Below are 25,646 nucleotides of genomic sequence, written 5' to 3' on the forward strand. Positions count from 1 at the left end.
ACTCTGTGTTTTAACATTTTTGTTTTGAGGTTATCAGGCATTGGTATATAGAGCTTACTCCTGGCTCTGTACTCAGGGCTCCGGAGATCATCTAGGTGCTGAGGATTGAATCTGCATCAGTCCTATGTAAGGCAAACCCCTACACACTACTATTTTGTCAACCCCTCTGTGTTGAACTTGGTAAACAAAGACAATCTCTTCCAAATCAGTTACACCATGGCACTTCCCCATGGTGATTTGCAAGAGCCAAATTTCTCCCACCTCTGAGGCAGTCCATCTGCTGCTCAGGGGTTACTCCAGGCTTTGCACTCAGAAATCACTCCTGGCTTGGGGGACCATATGGGACGCTGGGGGATCGAACCATGGTTCGTCCTAGTTTAGCACATGCAAAGCAAACACCCTACTGCTTGTGCCACTGCTCTGGCCCCACGTCCATCTGTTTTCATTGTGAGTCTGAGTTAACCCCTGGGATTTTCTGTGTCCTGTTTAACATGGGATTCTGTTTGGAAGGGTCTGCAGACATCCAGACAGGCTGGTCCTACCTGGTAACAGAAATGGCACAATTGTGAGATCTGTGTTGTTCAGAAGGAAATGAATGCAGAAACTGGTTTACTTAAGTTTTTTTCCTGTTTGAAAGGGGCAAGTGCTAAGGACTAAGCCAAAACACTGAAGTTCATGCCTTACATGTGGAAGAACTCTGATTTTAATATCTGGCACTCCACATACTCCTACAAACCACTAGGAGAAACCCTATTCCCAAAAACCTCACTGAGAATAGTATGAGCACTGTCAGGAGTGTCTTCCCCTCCCCCACCAAAGATAGAGAACTAGAGAGTTGGGCCCGGAGAGATAGCACAGCGGCGTTTGCCTTGCAAGCAACCGATCCAGGACCAAAGGTGGTTGGTTCGAATCCCGGTGTCCCATATGGTCCCCCATGCCTGCCAGGAGCTATTTCTGAGCAGACAGCCAGGAGTAACCCCTGAGCACCGCTGGGTGTGGCCCAAAAAACAAAAAAAAAAAAAAAGAGAACTAGAGAGTCAGTACATCAAGTAAAGCACTTGCTTTGAATCATGACTGGCCTGGGCTCTAACCCTGGCATTGGACCTAGTTCTTTAAACCCAACCAAGAGTGATCCTTGGTCACAGAGCCAGCAATCCTGAGCACTGCTGGGTGTCTAAAACAAATTAAATGTTTAGAAAGTTTGATGGAGTGACACATCTGCCCGCTTCAGCATCAGTTCACAATATGCTCTAGTTGTCCAGCCCCCAGACTGAGAACTAACCTGCAGTCGTGAGTCTGCTCACTGCTACAGGTACACAACATCACCTGCTACAGAGACTGCCAAAGAGAGGAGTGGATGTGCCATGTTTGGAAAGTGGTTGTGTGGCTGTCTAAAGGAAATTGAAAGATCTAGTTAGGTCACTAGACCTATCTAGAGCCTTAGAAAACTCAGCTTTTGTTTCTTTGTTTTGTTTTTAGCTCATTGCCACCGGTGCTCAGAGCTACTCCCAACTCAGTGGTCAGAAGTCACTTTTGGTAGTCTTTAGGTGACTCAGCAATGGCTTGGATGGAAACTCTTGCATGAAAATAATGTGCCCTGGGGCCGGTGAGGTGGCGCTAGAGATAAGGTGTCTGCCTTGCAAGCGCTAGCCAAGGAAGGACCATGGTTTGATTCCCCCAGCATCCCATATGGTCCCCCCAAGCCAGGAGCAATTTCTGAGCGCTTAGCCAGGAGTAACCCCTGAGCATCAAATGGGTGTGGCCGAAAACAAAAACAAACAAACAAAAAAGAGAATAATGTGCCCCAACCCCTTTTTAATATATCTATGACTAGGCCATGGACTAGGATTTATTTCCCCTTTATCTTTCTTTCATTCCTTCCATCTTGCTTTTCTTTTTTCCTTTTTTTCTTCCTCTCTTTCTTATTTATTTTTTTATTTCTTTCTCTTTTTTATATTGTTGTTTTTGTTTGGGGGGCACATCTGGTGGTACTCAGACCAAATTTCTGGCTTTGTTACTCAGGGATCACTCATGGTGAGGTTTGAAGGACTGATCATATGGAGTGCCAGGGACAAAAATCAGGGTGGTCTCCTGCAAAATAAACACCCTACCTTTGATAATCTCTCTCTAGCTTCTGTGCTAGGCTTTCCTGAGGTGAAAGTTTCTCCTATGAAATGTCAAAGTCAAATGTAATGAAAACCATTGAAGTTTGGTGGGCACTGAGATCAGAAACCAGGGATTCCTTTCTGTGCATTAACCTCTTTCCTAGGACCAGATTTAAACTGATCTCAATGATGCAATAATATACCTGGAATGCTGAGGACTTTGAGAATCCTGAGTGGAATCTTGACTACTCTTATTACGATAATTACAGTTTAAGTACTGGCTTTTCTTATTTCAACCCAGCTGCTCAGCCATGTAAACCAGAAACTCTAGATATCAAGAGCTATGCTTGCGTGGTCATCTACATCCTGGTCTTCCTGCTGAATCTGCTGGGCAATGGCGTGGTGGTCCTGGTTGTCCTCTCCAGTCAGATCAGTCGCTCGGTCACCGACATCTATATGCTCAACCTGGCCATCGCAGATCTGCTCTTCGCCCTGATCTTGCCCATCTGGGCTGTCTCCATGGTCAAGGGCTGGATCTTTGGCAAACCCCTGTGCAAGATGGCGTCCTTCCTTAAGAGGTCAACTTCTACAGTGGCATTCTCCTGCTGGCCTGCATCAGCGTGGATCGCTACCTTGCCATTGTGCATGCCACCCGCACACTCACCCCAGAAGAGACACTGGATCAAGTTCATCTGCTTGGGTCTGGACTTTGTCCCTGATCCTGTCCCTGCCCGTTCTCATCTTCCGTAATACTGTTAAACGCAATTCTAACTTCTGCTCTGAGGACATGGGGACCAAATGGCTCCTGGTGATGTGAATCTTGCCTCAGACCTTCGGCTTCCTGCTGCCCCTGCTGGTCATGCTCATCTGCTATGGGCTCACCCTGGCTCTTTGAGGCCCACATGGGCCAGAAGCACCGCCTGATGAGGGTCATCTTTGCTGTGGTGCTGATCTTCCTGCTCTGCTGGCTGCCCTACAACCTGGTTCTGGTGAAGGACACTCTGAGGCACACAGCCCATACAGGATAGCTGCGAGCTCAGCAACCACATTTACAGGGCCTGGGAAGTCACCGAGATCCTAGGCTTACTGCACAGCTGCCTCAACCCCTTCATCTACGCCTTCATTGGCCAGAGATTCCGCCACAACCTCCTGAGGATCATGACACACCACAGTCTGGTTAGCAAGGACTATCTGGCCAAGAAGTCCTTCATTGCAATCCTTTTTTTTTTTTTTTTTTTTTTTTTTTTTGGTTTTTGGACCACACCCAGCGTTGCTCAGGGGTTACTCCTGGCTGTCTGCTCAGAAATAGCTCCTGGCAGGCACGGGGGACCATATGGGACACCGGGATTCGAACCAACCACCTTTGGTCCTGGATCGGCTGCTTGCAAGGCAAACGCTGCTGTGCTATCTCTCCGGGCCCTCATTGCAGTCTTATATCTTCTGGCCTAGCTATTCTGTGTCAGGGCTGACACTCACTGTGGTTTCTGGGAGTGCCTGAGGCCACGAAATGACCAGCCTCACTGTAGGAGGGAGAGAGCCCACCTGAAGCCTGTTCCCTCCTTAAGGACTCATCTGACTACTCCACTCTGCCAAATCTTTTTTTTTTTTTTTTTTTTTTTGGTTTTTGGGCCACACCCTGTGACGCTCAGGGGTTACTCCTGGCTATGCGCTCAGAAGTTGCTCCTGGCTTCTTGGGGGACCATATGGGACGCCGAGGGATCGAACCGCGGTCCGTCCTAGGCTAGCGCAGGCAAGGCAGGCACCTTACCTCCAGCGCCACCGCCCGGCCCCTCTGCCAAATCTTTAGATTGAACCCTCAGCACTCTTTCTCTTCACATATTTGCTGTGTGTGCACTATTAACTATAGTTGCTCCTCAGCTCTGCCATTGCTTGCCAAGCCCACCAACCTTGTGAGAGGTCCAGAAGGACAGAAACTCACTTTTTAAGGTTCCTTGAAGCTGGGAGTAGCTGCACTTACTAGTCAGTGGGGATTAGTATGAAAACCAGGGAATTTGTGTGCTGCTGAGTAACTCTCCAAGGGGAAAGTCCTGATGTGTGGCATTCCCTGATTTCCACAGTGGAAATGCTCCTGCCAGGGTGTTCAAGGTGGTGAGGTAAGCAACAGAGTTCTAGAAATGTCAACACCTGCTTTCATAACCAGGGGTAAGCAGGCTTTAGCATACTGTTAAGAGGAAATCTTCAAGAGTCAGTGAAAGATTTCTCATCAAATGAAGAGAGAGATATACACATCTTTGTTTTTGTTTTTGAATAGGAATATAGGGTCTGATGGATAAAACTGAGGCAGCCATTTTGTGATGCATCCTGAAGTCAGAAACATTGAGTCTGACAGAGCAAAGAGCTCAGAAATCAACCATGGTGTATGTGGTCACATGGTTTTCAGCCAGGCTAAGAATTTTCAATGGAGAAAAGATGATGTTTTAGCAAATGACACTGGAAAATGAGATATCCACATAAAAATATGGAACCCTTATCTTACAGCACATACAAAAATCCACTCAAAATTGAAATGAGTACCTGAACAAAACAGCTTAAAATAGAAAAATCTGGGGCCGGAGAGAGCACAGCAGTGTTTGCCTTGTAAGTAGCTGACCCAGGACCTAAGGTGGTTGGTTTGAATCCTGGCATCCCATATGGTCCCCTGTGACTGCCAGGAGTAATCCCTGAGTACCACTGAGTGTGGCCCAAAAACAAAAACAAACAAAAAAAGAAAAAAAAAAAGAAAAATCTTAGAGTTGCTGGAGACATAGTATAGCAGGTAGGGTGATTGATCTAGTTATTCTGGGTTCAACCAATAACCAGGGTTTGATCTTTTCTGCACCAGATGGTTCCCTGAGTACTGTTAGGAATGATCCCTAAGCATAGAGCAGGGAGTAAACCCTGAGCACTGGTGGCTATGGGACAAGAGAAACAATAATACAAATCAACTGGAAACTCTCAGAACATAAAAGGTAGTATTTTTAGATTATTTTGTTTTGGTACCATACCCCATGGTGCTTAGAATTTATTTCTGGCTCTGCACTCAGGGGTCACTTCTGGCAGGCTTGGGGGACCATATGGGGTGCCAGGCATAGAATCAAGGTCAGCCATATGCAGGGCAAAACTCTACCCAATATATGATGATTCTAGTCCTTCATTTAATTTTGAGGGTACTGATGGAATTAGTCCAGTAAGATCAAAGAAGTGATTAGATGGGAGACTGAGGCTGGGGTTTGGGTAAGTTGAATAGGAAGTCAGCAATAAAGTGTCAGTTTGAGATGTAGTGGAGAATGAAATAAAGACTGGCTAAAATAGGAAGGAATCAAAATAGGGAGAGCATGGGGACAGGGTAGAGAGGTTCAAGAAGGTTCAAGACAGGGTTGGGCCAGGACTGGATAGAGGTTTGGGAATAGGATGAGTTTTGAGGTGTGAGGATCAGGGAAAGATCCAGAAATGGAGTGAATGTCAGGGATGGATGGGTTGATGACCACAGTTACCTACAATTACCATATCTGTTCATTCCGTTTGTGGCTGGTGGGAAGTAGCTTGCCTTGCTCTGGAACATAAATCATAGGTGGGGTATCATTCTGTCTAAGATTCTGTTCTAGATGTTAGGAGGAGTCAGTCTAGCTCATCCAGCTTGAGTCTAGAGGCTCTCCATGCAGTTTGATGTATGAAAAATTAGGGATGTAAGCCTTAAGAGAGATCTAACTCAGGAGAGGGGACCAAAGATTGCAGAAAGAATCCAGGGGGATGTCTGTGGATTTTTTTTTCTCCTCCTCCCTCCATTCCCCTCTCAGCTCCTCTCTGCACATTTCAATGCCTTTCTTAAGTTTCCACAAGGAAAATTCTATCAGAGTTCAATTTATTAAATAAAATACCCATCTATGTCTAGGGAAATAGAAATGACTACTACATTTTGGAATGGTGTTTGGTCTTGTCATTTGCTGGTAATGAGGAAAGTGCAAACAAATGTCAATAAAACAAGTTGGACATGTTTAATTATATATTATCATATAACATATATACACATATATTGTCCAAGTTACAAAGTTGTTCATGATTGAGTTTCTATGAGTGAGTTTTAGGAATATAATGTTCCAACACCAATCCCTTCACCAGTGTCCACAGCCTCTATCATCGCCTCCTGTTTCCCTCCCATACCCCAGCCTGCCTCTATGTCTTCGAGCTGGAAATTTTTTCCAAACTGTCCCTAGTGCCTATGTTCAAGGACAGTTCATACTGTGCAAAGTGGGAAGCCTCCACTTTGTGGCTCTTCCACCTTCCTTGCTTCATCCCCTTCGACCCACAACACATACAAAGCTAAATAAAGCAAAGCCAGCTCTTTTTCTGTTTGTTTTTGGGCAACACCCAGCCACTCTCAGGGGTTACTCCTGGTTTGGGCGCAGAAATTACTCCTGGAAGGCTTGGGGGACTTTATGGGAGGCTGGAAATTGAACCAAGTCCCATCCTAGGCAAACACCCTGCGTCTGTGCTCTTTTTCAGGAAGATCGCCTTGTTTACATATGTGGTCTCATAGGTTGTTATTGGGCAACAGAACATCTCCCCCAGTCGGAAATGACTTTCTTCTACAGAAGAATTCTGACTCCCTGAGCTGAGCCTGGAAAAGAGAAGTGGTGGGAGAGAATTCTAGGATAAGAGTCACTTACCTTCACAGGCAGTGTAAGTGTAAAAACACCAGGCACATTGTGTATGGCTGAGGGGACTGGGAATCCAGTGTTCACCCTAAATTGACATTTAAAACTTGCTGGATTTTAGGCACTGGAGAGGCAGTACAAGGTGCTTATCTTGCCTACAGCAGACCTGGATTTGATCCCCGCTCTACATATGACCTTGCAAAATCCCTGAGCACAGAGCCAGGTGTGGCCCCAAACACAAAATAAAAGTGTTTAAAAATTAAAATTTAAAACAATTTTAAAAAGCACATTGAGTTTTAAAAATGTCTCACTGAGCCAGAGACATAGTTAAGGGAGGGTTAAGGCCTTGCATCCACTGACACATTTGATTCTGGAGTGCAACACCAGGAGTAAACAAACCCTGAGCACTAGCAGTATAGACTCCCCTCCAGGATAGAAAAAGAAAAAAAAGAAAAAGAAAGAAAGAAAGAAAGAAAGAAAGAAAGAAAGAAAGAAAGAAGGAGGGAGGGAGGGAGGGAGGGAGGGAGGGAGGGAGGAGGAAGGAAGGAAGGAAGGAAGGAAGGAAGGAAGGAAGAAAGAAAGAAGAAAGAAAGAAAGAAAGAAAGAAAGAAAGAAAGAAAGAAAGAAAGAAAGAAAGAAAGAAAGAAAGAAAGAAAGAAAGAAAGAAAGAAAGAAAGTGAAAAATCCGGACGACCCGACCCCCCAGTTGCCCAGAACAGAATAGTGAAAAAGGCACGTGCTCAGCAAATTGCAGGCAAGTTCCAAGTTTAATCTGATCGATCAGAGGTTCGAAACGTGCTCAGAGCAGAGCAGAGGTTGCGAACCCCAAGGTCTGAAATCAAGGGGTTTTTATACAGTTTTCAGGTGGGCTGTGTTATTTTTACAGAGGAAACAGGAATGGGCTTTTATATGGGGGGAATCCGGAGGTTTGGGGGTAGGTGTGAGTAGGGTCCAGACTTCAAGTCTCCAAGTGAGCGGGATCCAGACATTAAGTCTCCAAGATGTCTTCAGGATAATTAATGCAAGGTCTGTAAAACCATGGGGAGCCAGCAAATGGATCAGCACCTGTAACTCAGTAGATAAAAGACAAGCAGGTAGTTAACACAGAGGGGAGGGTGAGGGGGGAACATTGCATTGCATGAGAAAGAGACAGACAACTCCCATCAGGAATGTGTAGGGGAAAATATGTTTTTTCACTTCTTTCATTTCCCACTCCTTCTTGTTAATAATTCTAATCTTAGAATTAACACAGAAGTAACCGAAGTAACCACTGCTAGCCAAGAACATTGAAGGGATTTTGGGCAGACGGTTTCTCTTCTGTAACTACTTCCTGCTGAGGTGGGGCGGAGTTGGTTTCAGGGGTTAAGTTCAAGGTGCAGCAAGTGGTTACTCAGAGTTTTGTGGGTACTTCCTGATATTGCTGTCTTAGCACCATTAGCTTAACTTCCCCCACTTGAGTGCGGATAAAAGTTACAACTCTGTTTACGATACAGGGTCCTACTGCAACTACTAAGAGTACACTTAGCAGTGGACCAAGTAGAGGCAGGAGGTAGGGGAGGATTCCTCCCCATAGAGACCATAACGGTTGATCATAGAGTTCCTCCCTTCGCTTTGCTAATTCTTCCTGGTGTTTCTTTATTCTGTCTCGTACTATTCCGGATTTATTAACATAAAAGCAACATTCTTCTTGTAAAGCTACACACAATCCTCCTTTCTCGGCTAGGATTAAGTCTAGTCCCCTCCGATTTTGCAGGACCACCCGGGCGAGTGAGTCATGCTGGTCTTGTAGGTCCTGGATAGACTTGTAAACCTGCCGGATGTCTGAGGCCAGTCGATCAGATAACTTATTATACCGGTCCAATGAAACTCCTAACCCTGCAGCTCCCATTCCTAATCCTCCGACCACCCCTAACGCAGCCAGCAGGGGTAGTAATACTACAGCCCTACGAGTTCGGTGTCCTCCCAGGAGGTCTATGCTGGGAAGAGGGACTGGTTCAGTTCCTGGAGAACATCAATGTTGGGTAGCAGGAAGGCAGGTGCACAAATGCCTGTGCTATTTCTGGGTAACACTGGATAAGCCAAATTTCCTCCACAGACCCAGACCTGTCCTGGGGGGAGGCATCCCAAGTCCAAAGAGACTTCGGAGATGTTAGAGCACCTTGTTGTTGGTACTTGCCCTAAATCTATGGTTAGTGAGTAATTTCTAACATAGCAAGTGGAGGAGTCAAATTCCTGAGGGATTACCTTAAAGGGCTTGGTATAGGTGCAGTTTGAAAAGCTACTTATATTTGGTTTAGGCACAGGTATTGCTAATGGCCAATCGTTACTCATTTTCATGCATAGCCAGCAGTCAGCCGCTAAGCTTGGGTTGGTTTGATTTAAGAGCTTGTGAGTGTACTTTAGAATGTCGTGTATATTTGAATCCAGATCCTCATTTAGCACCCTAGCTTGAAGGGAGGGGTGCTTGGGCCAGTTTGGCATTAGGTTATAAACTTCCTTTTCGGCCCATTCTATGGCTTCCTTTTCTTTTTCTTGATCTGTGGGCCCTCCCCCATCTGATATATGTAAAGGGGCTTTTAGAGGCCAGCAGACCACATCTCCAATATTTGCTAGACAATGTGCTGCCCCGTATGGAGTTTTAAAAGTTTCAGGACCCCATTCACCTCCAGTGCTCCCCTTGTAGGTATCAGTTAGTTTCGCCACCAGGTAGAGTTGGCCATTTTTAACGCACTGCTGATAGGTTTTATAGCACCGTGAGTGTACCTGAGTTAGCTCTACACATCCTGGGGGGCAGGTTCCTTTCATGTCCGGGGGAAGGGGTTGGGGTTTTTGCTTACATACCCACTGAGCCTTGATTTCACCTGTGGAAGCTGATGGCTTGAGCTGGAGATAGGCCGTTTTAGTGCCACAGTCGACTGCCTGTGTAGCTCGGTACTCAGGTTTGAACTGATGACCTCCGGGGCAGTCACAGGGGTTACCGTAGAGAGTCCTTAACAGCTTTTGGTGTTTCACTGGCCGATCAAACCCCCCTAAGACTGGGGGCATTAGAAGTAACCACAGGAGTTGAGGCAGGAGGAGCAGTTTGCTGGCGTTTAAGCCGGATTTTGAGCGGGTTTTCTGCTCGCTCCACTGCCCACTCATTCTGATTAAATTCTATTGGTGCTGGCTTTAAATGTGAGGCGTGTATCCACGCCGCAATACCGTCTACCTTAACTGCAGTAGGGGTCGTGAGGAGGACAACATACGGTCCCTTCCACCTGGGTTCTAGTGTTAGAGCACGATGTCGCCGCACGAGGACTGAGTCTCCTGGCTTGTAGTTGTGTGGTACTGTCAGGTCCCCGGGCTCGTATGCCTGCTGAAGATTTTTCCAGATGCACTTTTGCAGCGTGGTGACAGCAGCCAGTCGGGCAGTCAAGGGGGAAGAGGAAGCAAGAGAAGGTTCATAAGTATCAGTTATAACTTTTACTGGGGGAGGAGCCCCATATAGGATTTCAAAAGGGGTTAAACTACACTGGGAGGGGAGAGGGGTGTTTCGAGCCCGGAAAAGGGCTGAAGGGAGGAGGGAAATCCAGTCACTTACGCCAGTCTCTAGAGATAATTTAGTTAAAGTCTCCTTAATAGTTCTATTCATACGCTCTACCTGTCCTGAGCTGTGGGGATGATAGGCACAATGTAGCTTCCAATTGATTCCTAGAGCCCTGGCCAATCCCTGACTTACCTGGGCCACGAAAGCAGGTCCGTTATCGGACCCGATTACCTGGGGAAGTCCGAACCTGGGGTTTAAAATATCATCTAGAATTTTCTTAGATACCATTTGCGCAGTTTCATTTTTACAGGGGTAGGCTTCTACCCAGCCGGAAAAAGTGTCCACAAAAACTAATAGGTATTTCAGTCCATATTTGGTGGGCTTGATCTCGGTGAAGTCAATCTCCCAGTGCTGTCCAGGTCGTGTTCCTCTTAATCGTTTTCCCATTTTGATTCTTCCAGGGTAGGCATTTACCAGCTGACATGGCTGGCACGACTTAACAACTTGTTCTGCAAATCTTTTTATTTCCTCGGGGCGCGTGTCCCCCAGCCAGTCTCTTGCAATTTCTAACATTTTCCTGGGCCCTAGGTGGGTGAGGCGATGGAGTGTTTTTAGGTACTCTTGAATTCTTGAAGTTTTCTCTTGTCTAGGTACTTCCTTGAGTGGCAACAACCTTCTTGCCTCTGGGTCAGGCTCTTCTATTTCTTCCGGATCTAGTTCAGCAATTTTTGTAGTTTTCCACTCCGGCTTGAGTGGAGGTATAGGGATGTCTTCTCTGACCCATACTAATGCCTCCTCCTGAAGTGGCCTTGGTCCTGCGACGGGGCAGGGCAGTAGTCCCTCAGCTGCAGTCTTTGCCTCTGCATCTGCTTTTCGGTTCCCTGCTGCTACTGCTCCATTTCCTTTTTGATGTCCGGGGCAGTGAACGATGGCCAGTTCTTTGGGGAGTTGAAGGGCAGATAATAATTCCAGTATTTCCTTTTTATTTTTAATGTCCTTTCCCGCTGAAGTCAGCAGCCCTCGTCTTTGATAAATTATGCCATGGACGTGGGCGGTTCCAAAAGCATACCGACTATCTGTGTAGATGGTGGCTTTCTTCCCCTTTGCTAATTTTAAAGCTTTTGTTAATGCAATTAGTTCTGCCCGCTGAGCAGAAGTTCCATCTGGCAGCCGTTGGGCCCAAACCACTTTATGATTGCTTACTACTGCTGCTCCGGCTCTTCTTTCTCCTCCTTTTACAAAACTGCTCCCATCTGTAAACCATATCACATCTGACTGCTTTAACGGCTGGTCCTGGAGATCTTTTCTGGTACTGCTTTCCTCAGCCAGTATGTCTTGGCATTTGTGCAGTACCGGCTCTGCTTCTTCTTCAGGCAGCAGAGTGGCCGGGTTTAAGGTGGCGGGTACTCCGATATGAATTCTGTCTTTGTCTAGCAGAATACTTTGATAGTGTGTAATTCTTGCGTTTGAGAGCCACCGGTCCGGAGGCTGGCGGATGATGCTTTCCAGTGCATGTGGGGCTACTATAGTTAGCTTTTGCCCAAGGGAGATCTTGTCAGCATCTTTTACCAAAAGGGCCGCGGCTGCAATTGCCCTAAGGCACTTGGGCCAGCCACTGGCTACTGTGTCCAATTTCTTTGATAAGTAGGCAACCGGTCTTTTCCACGGCCCGAGTGTTTGGGTTAAGACGCCTCTGGCCACCCCGCCTCTTTCTTCCAAAAATAAAGTGAATGGCTTACTCACATCAGGTAGAGCCAGCGCTGGGGTGGACAGCAGGGCCGTCTTGATTGCATCGAAGGCTTGTTGGCAATCAGGAGTCCATTCAAATGCTGCATCTCCCTTTGTGAGATGGTATAGAGGTGCTGCCAGGTTGGCAAAACCCGGAATCCATAAACGGCAAAACCCTGCTGTTCCCAGGAACTCACGCAGCTGTCGCCGTGTTGTTGGTGGTGGGATTTGGGCAACTACTTTTTTTCGAGCCTCCGTCAGCCATCGTTTGCCATCACGTAGGGTATATCCTAGGAACGTTACCTCCTGTCTGCATAATTGGGCCTTCTTGGCAGAGGCCCGGTATCCCAGCTGGGCTAGCTCTTGTAGCAAATCTAGAGTGGCTTGCCTGCAACTACCCTCGGTTTCGGCAGCGATCAACAGGTCATTGACATACTCTAACAGAGTTACCTGTGGGTGTTGTTCACGAAAAGCACTTAGGTCCTGATGCAAAGCTTCATCAAAAATGGTGGGGGAGTTTTTAAATCCTTGCGGGAGTCGTGTCCATGTCAGCTGGCCTGAGATGCCGGCCTCCGTGTCTGTCCACTCGAAAGCAAACAACGGCTGGCTAGCTGGGTGCAAGGGTAAGCAGAAGAAGGCATCTTTCAAATCCAAAACAGTGTACCAAATTCTGTCTGGACTGAGGGTACTAAGCAGATTGTAGGGGTTGGGCACCGTAGGGTGAATGTCTTCCACCCGGGCATTAACTGCCCTCAAGTCCTGTACTGGTCTATAGTCCCCGGAGCTAGGTTTCTTGACAGGGAGGAGTGGAGTATTCCATTGGGACTGGCATTTTTTTTTTTTTTTGGTTTTTGGGCCACACCCGGTAACGCTCAGGGGTTACTCCTGGCTATGCGCTCAGAAGTTGCTCCTGGCTTGGGGGACCATATGGGACGCCGGGGGATCGAACCGCGGTCCGTCCAAGGCCAGCGCAGGCAAGGCAGGCACCTTACCTCTTGCGCCACCGCCCGGCCCCGGGACTGGCATTTTACCAGAATTCCTTGCTTATAGAGCTTTCTGATGTGGGGAGTTATTCCCTGCTTTGCTTCTTGACTCATGGGGTATTGCCTGATTCTTACAGGGGTTGCGGTTGCCTTTAATTCCACCACTACTGGTGCCTGTAGTTTCGCCAGCCCTAGTCCAGCAGTCTTGGCCCATGCTGCTGGTGCTATTTCTAACCACCAGTCCAGATCTGTTTTGGAGGTATGGATTTCTTCCTCAAATATTCTATACTCGTCTTCAGCTCTCATGGTTAAAATGGATGTTCCAATAGGTTGGACTTTTGGATTCCTAAAAATTACCTCAGGGCCTGTTTCCTCAAAAGTAATTTGTGCCCTTAATTTAGTTAATAGGTCTCGACCCATTAAAGGTGAAGGACAGTCTGGAATGACCAGGAAGGAGTGCTTTATTTCTCCTCTCCCCAGATCCATTGTACGACTAGTAGTCCAGGGTCTGTACTTGCTTCCATTTGCTCCCTGTACTAAAGTTAGTTTGTTTGCCAATGGCCCTAGTGGTTTCTTCAGGACTGAATATACTGCTCCTGAATCTAACTCAAAATCCACGGGAGTCCCCTCCACTTTAAACTTAGCCCTGAGCTCCGGGAGGGGATTGGAGCCCCGACCCCCTCATTCGGAGTCTATTGCTAGGGTCTTTGTTGAGCGAGGTTTCGGGGGTTGGGAGCACTCCCGTGCCCAGTGCCCTATCTGTCCACATCGAACACACTGGTCCTTCTCGAGCTTGCGCGGCTTCCGTCGTGATCCTAAATCGCGACGCGGGCCTGAGCTCCATCCCGGGTTTTTACGTGGGCCCAGGTCCCTGTCTGCCCTTTCTGCACTGACTGCTACGGCCAGGGCTCTTGCTATTTCCTTAGTTCTCCTGTAATCTCTCCGATCTTCCTTCCGCTCTCTCTCTAATCTTTCTTTCTCTTCCTCTTCCTTCTTACGCTTTTCTCTCTCTTCTTCCCATTCTCTATGTTCCTTTTCTAACCTTTCTTCTCTCTCTTCTTTTGTTTCTCTTTTCTCATATATCTTTTCTGCCTCTTTTAACACATCCTGCAAATTTTTGCCTTGTATGTTTTCTAGCCGCTGTAACTTCCTTCTAATATCTGTTGCTGACTGTCCTACAAAAGCCATGATTACTGATGCCTGATGGACCTCAGAAGCAGGGTCAAATGGGGTATATCGCCTATATGCCTCCATTAGTCTTTCTAGGAAGACAGCTGGTGGCTCCTCTGGCCCTTGTATTATTTCTTTTACCTTGGCTAAATTTGTGGGCTTTCTAGCAGCTTCCCGGAGACCTCTCATGAGTGTCTGGCGATAAGTGGACAGATGTTCCCTACCTCCAGGAGCGTTGGGGTCCCAGTCAGGTCTGCGCAAAGGAAAGATGTCATCTATTTCATCAGGCCTGTCGGTGATCAGACCACCATTCCCAATCACATTTTTCCGTGCTGCGGCCAGGATTCTATTTTGTTCCTCAGTAGTAAAGAGGGTTTTTATCAGTTGTTGGCAATCATCCCAGGTTGGTTGATGAGTGTTCATTAGGGAGTCAAAAAGGTTGATTAATTTAGTAGGGTCCTCTGAAAAAGAAGGATGATTTAGCTTCCAATTGTACAAATCAGAGGAGGGAAAAGGCCAGTACTGTAAGGTAGGCATATTTCCACCATGCCCATCGGGCAAAGGAACGTTGGGGACCACTGGTCTTAGTGGCATTATAGATGCTGCAAGAGGGGCAGAGCTTTGTCCTCTTAGCTGGCTCCGGGTCCCTGCAGCTGGTCCTGTGCGTCCATCCCCTCCCTCTGAGTCAGGGGGGGAGGGTGGATAGTATGATTCCTGTCCGTCTGTTGTTAAAACAGAAGGCAGGCAAGGGGCCCGGTCATGCCCCTTGGTTAATAGCGGTGGTGGTGGCTGGGGAGGGGCAGTGGGAGCTGACAGTGTGGATGGTTCCCCTCTCCCAAATGCAGGCGCTGCGGTGAGCCGCCGCGTCCCCTGGTCTACACTTCCTGCATTCCCGCAGATCGAGGCAGGAGCTGGGGTGGGCTGTTCCCCTATTCCTAGTGCAGGGGCTGGGGTGACCCGCCACGCCCCCCGGTTTGCCCTTCCCTTCTCCGAACTTTCGCAAGTTGAGGGAGTCGCAGGTTGGGCAGACGCTCCCCGCTCTGCAGACCCGGGAAACAGCCACGCCCCCTGACCTGCTCCCTGCTTCTCCGAACTTTCGCAAGTTGAGGGAGACGCAGGGGGGGCAGACGCCTCCCGTTGTGTGGATTCTGTGGGCCTGTAGGGGGGGGGCTCAAAAAGAAGAAGATCAGTTGTATCTGGATAAATGTTGGGGAACTGTGGTGGGCATAGAGTTGAGCCGGGAGGGGCTGGCTTCGTTATCTCCTCCTGGGCGCCTCCTTCTTGGGTTCTTACGGGAAGAATGCTATGGTTAGTAGGTGGGGGTAAGGAAGAATGCTCAGGGTCAGGCGGCAAGGCGACCAGGCTGTCGGGAGCTGTTGGAAACAGAAAGGGGCGCATCCATTCCGGGGGGCTTTCACACAAATCTTCCCAAACAAGAATATAGGACTCCTGTTCTGGGTGTCCCTCGGGTTTGGCGCGGTAGATAACGCTTTTTACTTTCCGTACCGATGGCAAATGAAAAGAGCCTTCCTTAGGCCACCCTACACCAAAGGAGGGCCATTCAGAAGAGCAAAATGCCTGCCATTTTCTCTTCTTTATAACCCAAGACTGTTTCTTTGCCCTTTTGTTAACTTCTTTCCAGTGCTCTAGTGTAAGAGCAAGTGGTGTGGATTGTACCTGTCCCATTGCTGCCTGGTCTCACCAGCCTTATGCACAAACAGCTGTTACCAAGCCTCTCTTTCACACAGAATACTTGACAGCAATATATCAAGCCCTCTTTCCACACCTAACAGTGTAACAACCAACAAGGAATAAAAAAAAACACAATACAGAGTCCGATTTGGAACACGAAAACAAGGGTAGGGTGTTCCATAGAGAGAAAACAACAAACTGGGATGAGTGTACCAGAATATGAGGCTGGATCAGTCCAGTTACAAGTAAGAGGACAGAGAAAATTAGTCGCAGAAGACATAGAAAAAGAATGTCCGACCACTTGAGGGAGAAGTGTATTGCTTAAACCAATGTGTTCCTAACCGGCGCTCAGTTTGTCTTGCTGGAGGGCAAGTCTATCTGGAGAGACTTGACTGAGACCCTTTATTCTTCACCAGGATTTATCTATCGGACCACGTCTTTTATGGAGAAGACAGGGTACCTGGCTCCGGGGGACTTTTGCGGTCGGACTCAGTAGCGTTAGTTTAGATACAGTTAGTGAGAGATCTTAAACAGAAAGTTTTTCGGCTCAACAGTCAAAGGACGAGCCCCAAGGGACTCACAATAGAGAAACACAATGACGATATCAGAATTGCCAGATATTCAACTCAAATCGCAAGCCAATATTCCAACAACAGTTTCAAATTCAATAATAGCGACAGAAAGCAAACCTACGACGCAGACAAACCTTTACACAGACAGACCTCCTTCCTGCAACCAGGGAACGTCTTCCCCGTTGCTTTAAATCGCCTCCTAGGCACCCTGGTGCGCGCGGCCAGGGATGTGACTTTGCGTTGGAGTTCGTCAACTCCTTTGTCACTCGGTATACGCATCGAGTGGAAACCTCAGTCTGGGATTCCAAAGTCACACACTTCCACGACTAAGCCCCTTAGTCGAATCACCAGGTCTGTTTGCAATAGCGCTTCCCACAGATAAACCCAGAGCAAAGCACACGGGGAACTAGAGAGTGAGCTAAGGGGAGGAGGAGGGAGAAGGGATCCCAGGGAACTCACCAAGCAGACCTTGTTCACTCGTCCGGCTCGGGTGGGGTGTGTAAGGGTCTCCTGGTGGCTCGCCAAAAATGAAAAATCCGGACGACCTGACCCCCCAGTTGCCCAGCACAGAATAGTGAAAAAGGCACGTGCTCAGCAAATTGCAGGCAAGTTCCAAGTTTAATCTGATCGATCAGAGGTTCGAAACGTGCTCAGAGCAGAGCAGAGGTTGCGAACCCCAAGGTCTGAAATCAAGGGGTTTTTATACAGTTTTCAGGTGGGCTGTGTTATTTTTACAGAGGAAACAGGAATGGGCTTTGATATGGGGGAATCCGGAGGTTTTGGGGGTAGGTGTGAGTAGGGTCCAGACTTCAAGTCTCCAAGTGAGCGGGATCCAGACATTAAGTCTCCAAGATGTCTTCAGGATAATTAATGCAAGGTCTGTAAAACCATGGGGAGCCAGCAAATGGATCAGCACCTGTAACTCAGTAGATAAAAGACAAGCAGGTAGTTAACACAGAGGGGAGGGTGAGGGGGGGAACATTGCATTGCATGAGAAAGAGACAGACAACTCCCATCAGGAATGTGTAGGGGAAAATATGTTTTTCACTTCTTTCAAAAGAAAGAAAGAAAGAAAGGAGGAAAACAGGAAATCAAAAGCTTTGTAACTCTTCTAATTTTTTTTGTTTATTTTTAACAAAGGAGGTGAAATTGTTACCACTCCCTCAACTTCCTGTTTATTCCACCTGGATGGTCAGACCCACCCACTCCTGGGGGGAGGCTGCTATTTGAGATAGAGGATAATAGGGCTGGCTGGGTAGAGGGGAAAGGAGGAGACTAGCAAGGATGGCTGGAGGGCAGCTGAAGGATAGAAGTCATGTGGAATAATACACATGGTGGTTAGGGCCGTGTCATAAAGCTGGTTGACTCATGAATTTTCATCTGACTGCTTGTGAATTTCTACACCGTTATCCTGCACCTTCAGACCTGTTAGCCAAATGGCTACAGGCACCGTGCTGTGCTGGGAAAGGCCTCACCCCAACACTAGGACATTATATTTTAATTTAACACAACAGGTGGGGGGGGGTGTCCATGAAACCTACTGCAGTATCTGTGATTAGAACAGAGATGACTCCCTGGGTTCTACTACCCCAAGCTGCATCTGAAGATGTGGAAAAATGCTTGCAACTAGGTAATGGAGAAAGTAATCATGTGGACCCTGAATTTTCACTAAAGCTTTCTGAATGTCAGTTTCCTCTTACTTGAATGGAGGTTTGTTTGGGTAGTTACCAATTCTCCTGGGAAATGGAGGCTTTGATGGAGGATCCAAGGTGGAATAGAGCAGGATCCCTGTACTGTCTATGTGAAACTTCTATCTTTGTGCCATGGCCAGTGTTTGCATGGAGGTGTTTCATGGAAGAGGGATCTCAGTACCTTTACTGGCAGCTACCACCCCTCATCCTCTGCATTCCTTCTTCCTCTGTCAGTATTTCACCCAATTGGCACAGACAATAATAATAATAATAATAATAATAATAATAATAATAATAATAAATAATAATAATAATAATAATGACTCCTTGGTAAAAAAAAAAGCCAAAATACCTCTGTGTGAATAAAAACTTTTCTTTCAGTCATGAAGCAAAGTGTTTCATGAAGCTTAACATGAGAATAGGATTTTGAAATGATTCAGAAAATCCTTCCTCCCCGCCCCAAATTTCAAGTCATGAGCAAACATACCTGTCAAAATTCAATGTGGGAGAGAGCTCTCGAGATCCACTGTGCAATTCTGCACATCTGATTCAGCATTGGGAACTTGGCAGGTGAATTAATGGGTGGAGCTCCTTATCACAGAAAGCAAAAGCCACAAAACCACAAGGAAATATGATGTTGGATTAGCTTGTTGCCTTGATTGTCATAGATGGTATTATGGGGTAGTCTTATGTTTATTTTTATTTGTATTTTATTTTTGTTTTTGGTGGTGCTCAGAGATTAGATTACTCCTGGATCTATGCTTAGGGATCACACTCCTGGCTGACTCTGGGGATCAGATGGGGTACCATAAGGCATTGAACCCACATTGACTCTGTGCAAGTCAACAACCCTTAACGCTGTACTATTGTTTCAGTCACTGGTAGTTGTATGTTGCTTTTAATATAAAATCTTTATTTAACCACCATGATTACAAGCATGTTTGTAGTTGGGTTTCAGTCATAAACAGAACACACCCCTCACCAGTGCAACATTCCCACCACCAATGCCTCCTCCCTCCTTCCCAATCCCTGCTTGTATTCAAGATAGGCATTTTACTTCTCTCACTCATTAAGATTGTCATGATAGTTGTAGTGTAGTTATTTCCCTAACTGTACTCACCACTCTTTGTAGTGAGTTTCATGTTGTAAGCTGGTCCTTCTGGCCCTTATCTCTATTGTCTCTGGGCATTATTACAACAATATTTTTAATTTTTCTTAAAACCCATAGATGAGTGAGACTATTCTGTGTCTCTCTCCTTCTGACTTATTCATTGCGTATATGTACCACAGTTTCTTTTCTTTTATTAAATAATAATTTTTATTGTGACCAAAAAGTGAGAAATATTTCACCGTAATATTGAAGGTACATAGTGACAATGAATCAGGGCCATTCCCACCACCAGGGTTGTCCTCCCTCCCCCCTTTTCCCAGCATGTGTCCCATATCTCCCTCCTTTGGCGCCCCCCCCCCGCCGAGTATACCACAGTTTCATTAGCCATTAATCTTTTGAAGGGCATCTTGGTTGTTTCCACAGTCTGGCTATTGTAAATAGTGCTGCAATGAATATGGGTGTGAGGTAGGGATTTTTGAATTGTGTTGTGTTCCTAGGGTATATCCCTAGGAGTGGTCTAGCTGGATCATATGGGAGTTCAATTTCCAGTTTTTTGAGGAATTTGTTTTTTGGGCCACACCCTGAATAACCTCAGGGGTTACTCCTGGATATGCGCTCAGAAATTGCTCCTGGCTAGGAGGACCATATGGGACCCCTGAGGATCGAACTGCGGTACCTCCTAGGCTAGTATGGGCAAGCAGATGCCTTACCCCTTGCACCACTGCTCCGGCTCTTGTTTAATTTAATTAATTAATTTGTTTATTTTTGGTTTTTGGGTCATACCCAGCAGTGCTCAGGGGTTACTCCTGATTCTACACTCAGAAATAGCTCCTGGCAGGCTCGGGGGACCATATAGGATATGCCGGGATTCGAACCACTGTCCTTCTGCATGCAAGGCAAATGCCTTACCTCCATGCTATCTCTTTGACCCTTATTTTATATTTTTATCCAACACAGAGCCAGTAATAATTTATAAGAAGTGTTGGATGTGCCCCTCTTTGGTGTGCAAAACAAAACAAAAAAACTCAGCAAACCAAGTCCTCTCTGTGTGGATGCTTGCGAGGTCTTTTACATTAAAATCTCTATGTGCAGCAACAGAGACACAAACATACAAACAGATATAGAAAGAGAAGAAGAAAGATAAGGAGAAGGTGGAGAAGGAGAAGAAAGAAGAAAGGAGAAGAAGGAGGAGAAAAATTAAGAAGAAAAATTAAAAAGGAGGAGTAGAAAAAGGAGAAGAAAGAATAATAAGGAGGAGGGGCCAGAGCAGTGGCACAAACGATAAGGTGTCTGCCTTGCACGCGCTAGCCTAGGACAAACCGAAGTTTGATCCCCAGGCATCCCATATGGTCCCCCAAGCCAGGAGTGGTTTCTGAGTGCATAGGCAGGAGTAACCCCTGAGTGTCACTGGATGTGGCCCAAAAACCACAATAAAAAAGGAGGAGGAGAAGACAGAAGGAGGAGGAGAAGATGAAAGAGGAGGAGAAGCAAGAAGAAGAAAAAAGGAGAAGAAAGAAGGAAGGGGAGAATGAAAAGAATAAGAAGAGGAAGAAGGAGGAGGAGGATAAAGAAAAGAAAAAAGGGGCTGGAGTGGTGGCGCTAGAGGTAAGGCATCTGAATTGCAAGTGCTAGCCTAGGACAGACTGCAGTTTGATCCCCTGGCATCCCATATGATTCCCCCCAAGCCAAGAGCAATTTCTTAGCACATAGCCAGGAGTAACCCCTGAGTGTCAATGGGTGTGGCTCCAAACCACCACCCCCAATAAAAAGGAAAAAAAAGAAAGGAGGAGAAGAGAAGGAGGAGGAGAAGAATAAGGAGGAAGAGGATAAGTAAAAGAAAGAAGAAAAAGAAGAATAAGGAGTGATGGATAAGAAGAGGGAGGAGAAGAAAGAAAAATAAGGAAGGAGGAAAAGAAGGAGGAGAAAGAATAATAGTAATAATAATAAAGAGGAGGAGAAGAAGGAAAAGGAAAAGGAGATGGAGGAAAGAAAGAAAAAGAAGAAAGAAGAATGAGTAGGAGAAGAAAGAAGGAGAGGAGAAGAAGGAGGAGGAGGAGGAAAAAGATGAAAGGAGGAAGAAAAGAAAAAGAGGAAAGGAGAAGATAGAAGAAAAAGGAGGAGGAAAAGGAAAAAAAGGAGGAGGAAAAGGAGAAGAAATAATAATATAATAATATAAATATAATATAAATAATAAAAATATAAATAATAAATACCTCTGCTATAGAGGTAGGTAGAAGGGTGGGCTGGAGGGAAACTGGGAATAATGGTCACTGGTGGTGAGAAAAATGTGCACTGGTGAGGGATAGGCATTGGAACACTATTATGGAAACTCAATAATCAATAATGAACTACTTTGTAACTGTGTGCCTCATGATTATTCAATTAAAATTATTAATAAAACAAATCTGGGCCTGAGAGATAGCACAGCGGTAGGGCACTTGCTTTGCATGTAGCTGTTGATCCAGGACTGACCCAGGACTGACCCAGTGGCTTGAATTCCGGCATTCCATATGGTCCCCTGTGCCTGCCAGGCACCATTTCTGAGTTCAGAGCCAAGAGTAATTAACTCCTGAGTGTTGCTGGGTGAGACGCAAAAACAAAGAACAAAACAAAACAAACAAACAAAAAAAGCGTGGAGAAATAGTACAGTGGGTGGGATGCTCACTTGCACAACCTAACTTAGACTTGATCGTAGCACCCCAGGGGTCCTCTGAGCCTGCCAGGAATGATCCCTGAACTTGAGACAAGAGTAAATCCGAGCATTGACAGGTGTGGCTGCAAAACAAACTAAAGCCAAATAAAACAAACAAAGAACCCCACAGGAACTCTTGCCAGAATTCTCATTATGCCAAAGTTTCCAAGAAAAAAGCTCTATATCTTTGCAGCTTTGTCCAGTGACTGGCAACGCAAAAGTAACCTAAGGAGTAACCTAAGGTCAACCCTCTGGTACTCTCTGTTGGAGTTTACTGTCTCCCTCCCAATTAATTCTTCACCTACCAATTCTAGCAGTAAGGGTTCATGGACACAGTCTTCTGCAACATGCACTCACTTCTGGAAGAAGAAAATTCTTCCCGATGAGAGGGTAAGATTCCTGGGTTAGCAAGGAGGGTATGACACTATTGCAGTGCCACCTCTGATCTTGTGGATTAAAACCTTTGGCAAGTTTCTTAACTATTTTTTGTTTGTTTTTGGGCCACACCCGGTGATGCTCAGAGGTTACTTTTGGCTATGCGCTCAGATATCGATCCTGGCTTGGGGGACTATATGGGACCCTGGGGATGGAACCCAGGTCCGTTCTGGGAGCCACGTGCAAGGCAAATGCCTTACAGCTGTGCTATCACTCTGGCCCTTCTTTCTTAACTATCTTAATTTCAGCCTCAAGTTTCTCCTTTGTCAAAGAAAGGAGGGTCTGCAAGAATATTCTTCTGCCTCTTTACCCGTCCCTACCTTGAACTTATGTCTAGAGCTGGGGTCTTCAAACTTTTTTTTTTTTTTTTTTTTTGCATTTGGATCACACCCAGCAACGCTCAGGTGTTACTCCTGACTCTGTGCTCAGAAATCGCTCCTGGCAGGCATGGGGAATCATATGGGATGCCAGGATTCGAACCACCATCTGTCCTGGTTCGGCCGCTTGCAAGCCAAACGCCCTACCGCTGTGCTATCTCTCTGGCCCCTGTGGTCTTCAAACTTTTTAAAGGGGACCAGTTTACTGTCCCTCAGACTATTGGAGGGCTGGACTATAGTAAAAAAAAAATTATGAACAAATTCCTATGCACATTGCAATGTCTTATTTTGAAGTGAAGAAACAAAACAGGAACAAATACAATATTTAAAATGAAGTAAAATTAAATCAACAAACTTACCAGTATTTCAATAGGAACCATGAAACTGCTTTGGTCAATATCTAGTTCCATATTTGTCACTGCTAGTCATAACAAATGATGCAAGTGTGCATCTGTTAGTCTTGATCTGGTAGGAGATTTCAAATATTTCATTCTGAAAAAAGTCTGTTCACAGACATAAGTGCTGCCAAAGATGGTTGCCATTTTGAGTGCATTGTTCCTGAGGTGAGGATATGTCTCAGAGGGGAGAGATGTATAAAAGTCAAGAAGGCTTGAATGCATCAGTCAGAGAGTAACAATTCTGCAGTTAAGACAGTTCCATTTGGTAAATTGTTTCCACATTTTCAATGTCATTAGAAAATGGGTTATGGAAAAGTTGTATGTCCTGTTCATGGAGATGACACTCTTCAAATAATTTGGAAGTCCTTTTGCAAAATTTCCAGTGAATCCACACATGTTTTGTTTGGGAATGCAACCAATCATTTTTCTGCTAACAGATTTTGAGTTATGGGGAGATGGCAGTTTTCCTCCTTCACTTGTTTGATGAGGAGGTCTAATTTTACTTTAACGGCTTTGACATGTGATTGAATTTTACAGATGACCTTCCCCTTTCCTTGAAGTTGCACGTTGAAATAGTTGAGTAGCTCTGTTACATCTGTCAGAAAGGCAAGGTGCCATTTCCATTCTGCATCATGGAGTTCTGGTACTTGTCTGTTTTTTGAAAGCAGAGAAGTTGTAATCTGTGGAAAGAACTCATAGAAGCATTTCAAAACTCTTTCTCGACTCAGTCAATGGACTTCTAGTGATACAGAACATCTTCATAGTCAACATTTAGCTCAGACAAAAATTCCTGAAATTGTCTGTGGTTTAGTGCATGAGCTCTACTGAAGTTAACACAAGATACCACAATTTTCATAACAGAGTCCCACTTCAGTGACTTACAACACAGTACTTGTTGGTGGATGAGGCAGTGTATGGCTATTGGACGAGAATGTTTATTTTTGTCCATCTCCTGGTTAATGTGAGTAACCCCCACCATGCTAGGAGCTTAGACCCCACCATGCTAGGAGCAATATCAGTTGTCGTGCTGGCTAGTTTAGCCTAGTCCAGCTCACAGTTTGGCAAACCTTTTCATAGATATCCTCATCTGTAGTTGCTCCTTTGATGCTCTGCAGTGCAGCAAGCTTTTCTGTGATTTTGAAATAATCATTCGTCCCACAAATAAAAAATTAGAAGTTGTGCAGAATTATGAACATCATTGCTTTCATTGAGTGCCAAGGAAAAATATGGAAGGTTATTTTTTTGTTTTGTTTTGTTTTTGGGTCACACCTGGCAGCACTCAGGGGCTACTCCTGGTTCTATACTCAGGAATCACCCCCGGCAAGCTCAGGGGACCATTTGGGATGCTGAGATTCGAACCACCACCCTTCTGTATGCAAGGCAAATGCCCTACCGCTGTGCTATCTCTCCAGCATATTGTGAAAGCTTTTTGGTGGAGTTTTGCAAATACTGATGAAAATTGTCTCCCATTTCTTCAATTTTCCATGTAATTGTAGGTCCTGAAAGTCTCACTGTACTAAATAAATCGGCCTTCTCTGGCCACATCTCTTTGGCAAACGAAAAGAAGGCATTCTTTAACAAATTCTCCCTCCACGAATGGTCTGCCAGTACATGCTATTAGCTTGGCAACTTGAGAACTTGCTTGCAATGATGAAATATCTAGCTGTTTCTGCTTCACAAAAATATTTTACTGAGTTGTCAATGTAGTTTTCAGTTTTAATATTTTATCTTTACTCACTTCTCCAACCAAACAATTATATTTATCTTTATATTGATTTTCATAGTGTTGACACAAATTGTATTCTTTGAACATGGACACTATTTTCTGGCATATCAGACATAGCTCTTTCCTTGTACTGCATGAAAAAGTAATTAAAAGTCCAGTGTTCTTTGAATATCCTACACTCCAAGTCAGTATTTCTTTTTTTTTGACATCTTTGTTCCTAGGGATTCTAAATTATTATTAGTAAAATACCAATATATATATATATATATATAGAGAGAGAGAGAGAGTATGTATATATATATATATACAGCGCAAGCAAAACAATATAGCAGCAATAACTTTGCACACACAGAAACATACAGACTGCAATGCAGAGTTTCACCAATCAGACTGCAATGAAACTCTGCTTTTATCTCAGGCTCACTTTGGTGCAGGTGCCATTAACCACTTGACATCTGCAGTGTTCCGCCTCCTTAATGACTAGGCCCTTTAAGAAATTTTGCAGGCCGGGAAGGTGGCGCTAGAGGTAAGGTGTCTGCCTTGCAAGCGGATGTACTTCGGTTCGATCCCCCGGTGTCCCATATGGTCCCCCCAAGCCAGGGGCGATTTCTGAGCGCATAGCCAGGAGTAACCCCTGAGCGTCAAACGAGTGTGGCCCAACCCCCCCCCAATAAAAGAAATTTTGCGCTCTGTAACTTAAAGGGTTTATTGTGCAGACATACCACATAGTACGAGCGATCAGGTCAATGCACTTTCCCCACCGTATCTAGAGCTTTCTTTTAATA

General features: G+C 45.7%; 1 pseudogene; it reads left to right on the plus strand.

Annotated features, from left to right (window-relative positions):
• Positions 1–216: 216 nt before the first annotated feature.
• LOC126001667 (C-X-C chemokine receptor type 2-like) lies at positions 217–25,345 on the plus strand (annotated as a pseudogene).
• The last annotated feature ends 301 nt before the right edge of the window (positions 25,346–25,646 follow it).

The sequence above is a fragment of the Suncus etruscus genome, chromosome 2, assembly GCF_024139225.1.
Source record: "Suncus etruscus isolate mSunEtr1 chromosome 2, mSunEtr1.pri.cur, whole genome shotgun sequence".
In the NCBI taxonomy this organism is placed as follows: domain Eukaryota; kingdom Metazoa; phylum Chordata; class Mammalia; order Eulipotyphla; family Soricidae; genus Suncus; species Suncus etruscus.